This window comes from Triticum aestivum, chromosome 6D (genome assembly GCF_018294505.1).
Source record: "Triticum aestivum cultivar Chinese Spring chromosome 6D, IWGSC CS RefSeq v2.1, whole genome shotgun sequence".
NCBI lineage: Eukaryota > Viridiplantae > Streptophyta > Magnoliopsida > Poales > Poaceae > Triticum > Triticum aestivum.
This window is the reverse complement of record NC_057811.1, coordinates 326250032-326259040: the sequence shown is the minus strand read 5'-3', so window position 1 is coordinate 326259040 and position 9009 is coordinate 326250032.

Sequence of the window (9009 nt, the reverse complement as noted above, 5' to 3'; positions counted from 1 at the left end):
CGATACCCAGACAAAAGATTTGAGCAGAAGTTAACAAGTCTTCCTCAGCAAGCTACTCGGATGGCTTCTCTCGTAAGCCACTCAGCACCAGTCAGCACAACACTATGTACCATCCTCAGAGGGTATATGATGAGTTGCCAATGTATGGCAGTACCGCTCAAGAATCAGACTCGCAACATTTTTGTCGGAAGCACAAATCAGTCAGGGCATGTGTCTTCTTCAAGAACCAAGTGTTTGGTCGCATATTGTTCTTATATATGGTGAGCATGCATCCCCAGTCATATCAGTCACTCATACGAGATGCGGCAAGGATCCAGCAGATATACCTAAGGAAAGTAAGGATCCCACAACCTCACGAGTCAGGCAAAGGAAAATAAGCAGAGCTTCACCTCATGAATTACAAGAATCGACAAGATCTGGGGATGACATCGCAGAATCAACAGTCTTGACAATGGTTATCAAGGTCATTATTCCCACAACTGACAAGGAGATGTCCTAAAACCTTGTCACCTTCTTGTATGATTGGCCTCAACAATGAGCTCCGCACAGCTACAAACCCCGGGTATATGTCATATGTGTGAGGACCCAGGTCAGAAAACAGGCACAAGGAATAATGTCAAAAATATTGCACTAATCACGTCCCTGGTCATACAAAGAATCAAGGACAGGTGTGGCCAAGTTATTTTAGTAAGGTGTCCTAACAAAGAAAATCATGACCGTTAAAGGGTGAGACCGACAGCAAAGGTATGATGATTTTTGCACGACCATCAGGGTCCGGATACCCAAATCAGTTGGAGGCCGTATTTCCATATGGATCCACAAAGGCATACTCTCAGAGGCCTACTCTGTTTTACAAGAATTTCATATCCCACTGACCCTCTTGGAATGGTTAGTGTGGAAAATCCAAATGGGTATACCGACAAAATGAGAAAATCAAAAGCCGAACAATCGGCTCAGACCCGGTATACTCACCGACAGAATCAAGTACACGGTCAGTCTGTCAGGAAAAAACAATTGTCCGTCAGCCCCCTATCGGGCCAGTCTCAAGATGTAAATATTAGAGGTAGGACATAGCTATAACTCCATACCCCGTTATCTTGCTCACGAAAAAGGCAGTCGAATCTTTGGTACATATCTGATGCTCGAGCCAAAGGAATAAATCAAAATAAATCAGTACCACTTATGAGCAGTCAGATCCCGTCAGAAGATGGCCATGATCAATTCTCAGCATTTATTGAAACCAGAATACATGTATTTATTTGAAGCAAACCCATGACAGAAGGCAACACGGTTTTCATGACCAAAAGAAAACTTATGCTCAGATCCATTGGATATCACCACAGGTATGGAGAATCAACGTCAGTAAAAAGGAATTGGTATATGAGCAAAGACCTGTCAGAATTTGGGGAAAGGTGAAGCAGGCCACCCCAGAGCAAGGTAAGTTGATCATCTGAAATTCTTGGGGGAACAATAACTAAAGGAAAAAGGATACCCGAGCTGGAAACGGTGTCCTCAAGTCATACTTATTCCCTGAGCAACCAAATCTCAAGGACGAGATTTCTTTAAGGGGGTAAGAGTTGTAACAGCCTGGCTTTTGGCCCTTTTCTTGTTCTTTTGATTTATTTGGTTTTTGCTTTGTTTGTCTTTTTGGAGTGGTTCTGTGGCCTTGCCACCTGGGAAATCATCCTCATTCCCCCTCCCAAGTGGCTCATCATTCTCAAAAACTTGCCAAGATCATGTCACTTCACTCTTTGACCAAACCCTAAAACCTTTTTCTAGGGAATATTCCTTTTTTTATTAAAGGAATAACCCTAATTGCCCTAGGTTGTGAAGCAACCTATATTTCTGTCCATCCAAAAATTCTCAAATAACTCTCATAATTTCTTTGGGTCATATGTTGATTAAATATGGCCAAAATTTCCTGTCCTAGCCCAAGAATAATTCCCCAATAATTATTCTTCATTTCTGTCCAGTGTGGCTCTCTGAGAAGGAAGTGCCACCTATCTTTCCTTGTTGGCTCCCAAACTTCTTGGGCATTCTTTTATGTCCAAATCATTGCCTCATGCACAAATTCAACTTTATTTGCCTAGCCAATCTTCCTCAGTGATTTTTCAAAGTTTCTATCAGACATAAGGCTTTGTGAAGGAAGTACTAGCTAGGAGTATCCAAATTAGTTGAACTTTTGCACACTCCTTCATGTGCTCATATTAACCCCCTCCACCCATTTGCAGCCCCATCCAATCATCTATGTGAGCACAGGACCAAATCTTTGATTCTGGCAATATTTTCAGGTTGTGAAGCAAGTGCATTTTATATTGCTTCATTAATTCTGAGAAATTACCAGATTGTTCTCCTACCCAAATAACATCTCTCCACCAAATTTGGCACCATTTCATTAAGCCAATATTTCTCCAAAATTATTCCAAGTTTCTAGACAGAGAGAATAGCTGTGATGGAAGTACCATTTTGGTAAATCCATTTGGTACAAACTTTTTACAGCATCTTTATATGATCAAATCATCAAGCCTTGCTAAATTTCAGCCCAAGTGGCATCACCATGTGAGTGCATTATCCAAATATCATTTCTGGACCAAAAATACAGTTGTGAAGCAACTATATTCATTACTGGTCCATTTCTCCTTAAACTCCCCAGGATCGTAGTCCTTCCTAAGCTGATCACCACAGACAAACTCTTTGGCCCCAATTGAGTTCCTGTTGATCACCAATGCACGTTCAAGTTTACTGCGGTAAACTTCAGACATTGATTACCATTTAACCACAGAGTTTTTCATCGATCTACCACTGCAGTTGAAATCTACCCTGGAAGAACTTACCACTAGACAACAGGTTCCAGCCCATCGCCCCGCTACATGCCAGTGCACGCGGTGACCGCGTTAATGGCATAACAGTGCGCACGCTCTGTGCGCTGTGGCCGCGCCAAGGCGTCGTTTGTTCTCGACCCCCTCCCCCTCTTGTCGTCTTAGCGCGCGTGACCATGTATCTTGTCTTCCTCTCGTCGTCGCCGTTCCCCTGGACCCCTCTCCCCCTCCGGCAGCTTCCTCACCGATGCTCGCCCACGGGTGCACTGTACCCCGTTTGGCTCCAAGCTCGTTTCAGCCTCTTCCTCTGCTCTCCAGCGTCGTCTACCTCTCCATGACCTCTGAATCAATGCCTCGCTGCATTCCTCGCCCCTCCCCGTGACCGCTGAGCTCGCCAGAGCTTTGGCCGAGCTCGAGCGGCGGCAACCAGCTCGACACCTCGCCCCGCGCCTATTTAAGCAGCCTCGGATTGCGTCTCTCCTCATCCACGACCACACCTTCCTCCTAGACCCCGCCCTAGCCTCTCAAACGAGCTCGCGAAGCTCTCTTTTCTGGAAATCGCCACCATGGCCGCCGTCTCTGCTCTGCTCCGATTTCAGCGACCCCAAGCTCCATTCTCTCTTCCACCACCTCTAGTAGATCACCCAGCCACCAGAGCCTCTTCCGCAGCTCTCCGTTCATTGCCGGAGTTGCCATTGCCTCGTCCTCAAATTCCGGCCGAAGCCCCATCCGCTGCAGCCGTGGCTCTCCTCGACGCCGACCTCTCCTGGATGTCTGGATGGTCCAGGGTGGCGCGTCTCGGCCTGCTGATCACGCCGGTAGGTGGCACAGTGCGGGAGTTGGACGGAGTCACCGGCGGTCATCGTCGGGGCGGCCGGACTCGTCTCTGCCTCAGCGCGTCATCGGGGAAAGAAGAAGGAGGCGCTGGAGGAGAGAGAGAGCGCGGTGGGACCCCCTGGTCAGCCACCCGAGCCTTGACTCCGTCCGGTCCACGTGGATAAGTGACGGGCCCCACCTGTAAGTCTCATGCGTTGATCCCGCCCTGCCGACATGGATAAGCGACGGGCCCCACCCCGCGGGACCCGCACGTCAGCGACCCCAAGCCCCGGGCACAGCCACTTAAGTGGAAGCGCATTTTGCGTAAGTACGTGTTCTTTTAATGAAAGCGTACCTTTGTTCTCCTTCGGTATGAAATACTCATTCTCAGCTCCAAAGACGTATTTATGAGAATGCGCTTTCTCTTTTTCAGCTCAGCCGGCCGAAGTGGTTATTTTGTGAACGTTCACTGTTTTAGCCCTTATTCTGCCTAAAAAGTGAACGGCGACAACTTTTCACTCGTAACTCCGATTGAGGTGAATCCAACGCCCACGTCTTCGTCTCGTCGACCCTGTTCTGTTGGAATCATTTTCACCATGTTTTGACATATTGAAAATGACCATTATGCCCGTGCCCTTATTCAGCCCCTCCGAGAGAGAAACTTTTCCGGCGATTTGTTCCACGATCGTTCCGCACTTCTCCCCGGTGAATTCTTCATCCCCAGGCAAGCCACAACCACCATTTGCATGATAGCCATGTAGTAGTGTTGGTTTTTGACTTGAATCTTTAATAACTGTATGTTTGTTTTGCTACTGCTGTCGTTATTCCGGTTAGGCTTATGGATCGGTGCTTACCGTCATGCTATGTTTTCTTGCACTCTGTTATCGTGTTCTACCCGCTAGTATTACTTTCACATTGGTCATGCTTGATAGCGGTACATGTTGGGTTGGTCATGTTCTTCGGTGCATGACTAACGTCGGTTACCGAGTACCGTTAATATGTATTGTTCCTTGTTGTTAGTTGGTTAAGTGCTTACTCGGTTATGTTATTGATGTGTTCTTGCCTGGTACTTATTGTTGATGATAATGGTCATGTTATGCTATGAGTAGTGTTGTACTTGTAATATTCATGCTCATCATTAGGCCATGCTCAGTTCGATATGATTCATTGTTGATATGGTTGATAGTGTTGTACCCTCATGCTTATGTTGATATCATGCTCATGCATTGTAATTGCATCATGTTATTTTATCATGGATCAGCATATTTGCATTCAAGTTTAACTGGATTAAATTGAACTTGAACAACTATTGGCTATGTCATGGTGCCACCATATCGAGCTGACAAGTGCAACCACATTTGCCTTTATGGGAAGGTCCTAACTGGGTCTATTGTCATGCCTCTCGCCGGTGCCTCCAACGAGGGAAGGTTATGTGCCGGTGCTACCTTGGCCAGGTAGGAAGGCATAAGCCTTGTGTGCCCGTAGTTGTGGTAGCCGGCTTGTCCCTGTTTGGGACCGTTTTTGTTTTGCCACGACGGTGGCCGTTTTGCCACGATGGTGGCCGTTGGTGCCTTTGGTAGGCACGGGGCCACCCAGGACTTATCCCAGAGGGGAGTCTGTCGGAGTGGCCGGGAGGGTGTCATGGCAGTAGGACGGTTCTGTCGGAACACCGTTGGTCCACCCGAATGGGAGCGCGAAGCCATGGGTTCCGTGGTGTGGGTACAGTGCGCTACCTCTGCAGAGTGTATCCTAAATTTATCGATAGCCGCGCCCGCGGATAAGGGCCCAGTTCGTAGTTGGTCACACTATGGGTCAACAATATTAATAGTAACTTGCTTAATAACAACCCTGGTTCGATGATGAGAAAGAGATTGGTTGTGATCGTGAGATGATCACCGTGTTATCGAGGATATCGATTTGATGGGTATTTGTGGTTGTGATCGTGAGATGATCACCATGGTATCGAGGATACCGAGTTGATGGATATTCGTGATGTTGTGCGAGAATCGTGGGTAAAGATCAAGCTCCTTGTGGTCATTTAATGATTACTATGGTGTTGTTTATACCAAGCTTGATTTGATCTTGAGATGATCGTGTGATGTCCGAGGTTGGTAAGTGATGCATGTGATGGTTATGAGGTAACCCGAGCAGAATAAGTGGTGCATATAGTGTCATCATGTTGCATGCTAGTATCATCAGATTTATATGTTCATGCCATGCTCATATTGTTCTAGCTGTATCATGTTCATATTGTTCATGCCATGTTATCCTGATGATCTCATGATAATTCCTGTTTAACCTGTAATTGCCATGCTGTTGTTTGTCTTGAATGCTTCTGGTTATTGTGAGGTTGCAAGTACATTCAATGTACTGACCTGGCATGTCATGCCAGTTTGCAGGTCATGTCGGATTTGATTGCTTGTTTTCCGTGGATCCCTTGTTTGCGAGCTAGGATAAGCGTTCCAGCCAGAGTCCTTGTGGAGTGGATTCAATCACCGTCGTCGCTGTTCCGCTGCTAGAGTTATTCCGCTGCATCATGTTGTTCTGCTGCTTGTATGGAGCAACTGCGGCAGGCATAGTGTCGCCGTGCCGATGTAACCCTTGTACCCAAACAGATTGTAATAAAGAGCTGATTTGTTCTATGCTAAGCAGTGTCGTATTCCAGAAGACTTATCCTCGATCTCTGGGCTGGAATACGGGTGTTCCGGTTTTCTCTGAGCCAGGGTTCCACATCCAAGCATCTTGCAGCATTCAGAAGAGTATAGAATAGAAGTTTAATAATTAACAAGCATGTTGTAACATTAAGGCCCAGAGATCCTTCCTCGACTCCCTGCGAGAAAGCAATCCCGGAGCCAACATATCCATCACATGTCTCAAGTATCCAGTTCTAGTTGTAATAGATCAGGATACAAATCTGAACATTCATTTGAAGGAAATATGCCCTAGAGGCAATAATAATGTTGTTATTTTATATTTCCTAATATCATGATAAATGTTTTATTATTCATGCTAGAATTGTATTAACCGGAAACTTGATACATGTGTGAATACATAGACAAAACAAAGTGTCCCTAGTATGCCTCTACTAGACTAGCTCGTTAATCAAAGATGGTTAAGTTTCCTGACCATAGACATGTGTTGTCATTTGATGAACTGGATCACATCATTAGGAGAATGATGTGATGGACAAGACCCATCCGTTAGCTTAGCATAATGATCGTTAAGTTTTATTGCTACTGCTTTCTTCATGAATTATACATATTCCTCTGACTATGAGATTATGCAACTCCCGAATACTCGAGGAATACCTTATGTGCTATCAAATGTCACAACGTAACTGGGTGATTATAAAGATGCTCTACAGGTGTCTCCGAAGGTGTTTGTTGGGTTGGCATAGATCAAGATTAGGATTTGTCACTCCGAGTATCGGAGAGGTATCTCTGGGCCCTCTCGGTAATGCACACCACTATAAGCCTTGCAAGCAATGTGACTGATGAGTTAGTTATGGGACGATGCATTACGGAACGAGTAAAGAGACTTGCAGTTAACGAGATTGAACTAGGTATGAGGATATCGACGATCGAATCTCGGGCAAGTAACATACCGATGATAAAGGGAATGACGTATGTTGTTATTGCGGTTTGACCGATAAAGATCTTCGTAGAATGTGTAGGAACCATTATGAGCATCCAGGTTCCGCTGTTGGTTATTGATCAGAGATGTGTCTCGGTCATGTCTACATAGTTCTCAAACTCGAAAGGTCCGTACGCTTAACGTTCGATGACGATTTGTATTATGAGTTATGTGTTTTGGTGACCGAAGATTGTTCGGAGTCCGGGATGAGATCACAGACATGACGAGGAGTCTCGAAATGGTTGAGAGGTAAAGATTGATATATTAGACGATAGTATTGGACACCGGAATGGTTTCGGGACGTTTCGGATATTTATCGGAGTACCGAGGGGTTACCGGAACCCCCTGGGGAAAGTAATGGGCCTACATGGGCCATAGGGGAGAGGGGAGGCAACCCACAAGGGGTGGCCGCGCCCCCCTCCCATAGGGAGTCCGAATTGGATTAGGGGAGGGGGTGCGCCCCCTTTCCTTCTCCTCTTCCCTCTCCCTTCCCTCTTTCCCCCTCCATGAGAAGGAAAAAGGGGGGGCGAATCCTACTAGGACTGGAGTCCTAGTAGGACTCCCCTCTCCTTGGCGCGCCCTTGGTGGCCGGCCTCCTCCTCTCCCTCCTTTATATACATGGTCGGGGCACCCCTTGGAGACACACCAATTGTTCCAAGCCGTGTGCGGCGTCTCTCTCCACAGTTTACTCCTTCGGTCATATTCACGTAGTGCTTAGGTGAAGCCCTGCGCGGATCACGTCACCATCACCGTCACCACGCCATCGTGCTGACGAAACTCTCCCTCGACACTTCGCTGGATCAAGAGTTCGAGGGACGTCATCAAGCTGAATGTGTGCTGAACTCGGAGGTGCCGTACGTTCGGTACTTGATCGGTTGGATCGCGAAGACGTTCGACTACATCAACCACGTTAACCTAACGCTTCCGCTTTTGGTCTATGAGGGTACATGGACACACTCTTCCCCTCTCGTTGCTATGCATCTCCTAGATAGATCTTGTGTGATCGTAGGATTTTTTTTTGAAATTGCATGCTACGTTCCCCAACAGTGGTATCCGAGCCAGGTCTATGCGTAGATGATATGCACGAGTAGAACACAAAGAGTTGTGGGTGATAATAGTCATACTGCTTACCACCAACGTCTTATTTTGATTCGGCGGTATTGTTGGATGAAGCGGCCCGGACCAACCTTACATGACCACGTTCATGAAACCGGTTCCACTGACAGACATGCAACTTGTTTTGCATAAAGGTGGCTGGCGGGTGTCTGTTTCTACAACTTTAGTTGAATCTAATTTGACTATGGCCGGTCCTTGTTGAAGGTTAAAACAACACACTTGACGAAAAATAGTTGTGGTTTTGATGCGTAGGTAAGAATGGTTCTTGCTAGAAGCCCGTAGCAGCCACGTAAAACTTGCAACAACAAAGTAGAGGACGTCTAACTTGTTTTTGTAGGGCACATTGTGATGTGATATGGTCAAGACATGATGTGATATAAGTTATTGTATGAGATGATCATGTTTTGTAAAAGTTATCGGCAACTGGCAGGAGCCTTATGGTTGTCACTTTATTGTATGAAATGCAATCGCCATGTAATTGCTTTACTTTATCACTATGCGGTAGTGATAGTTGTAGAAGCAATAGTTGGCGAGACGACCACGACGCTACGATGGAGATCAAGGTGTCAAGCCGGTGACGATGGAAATCATGACGGTGCTTTCGAGATGGAGATCAAAGGCATAA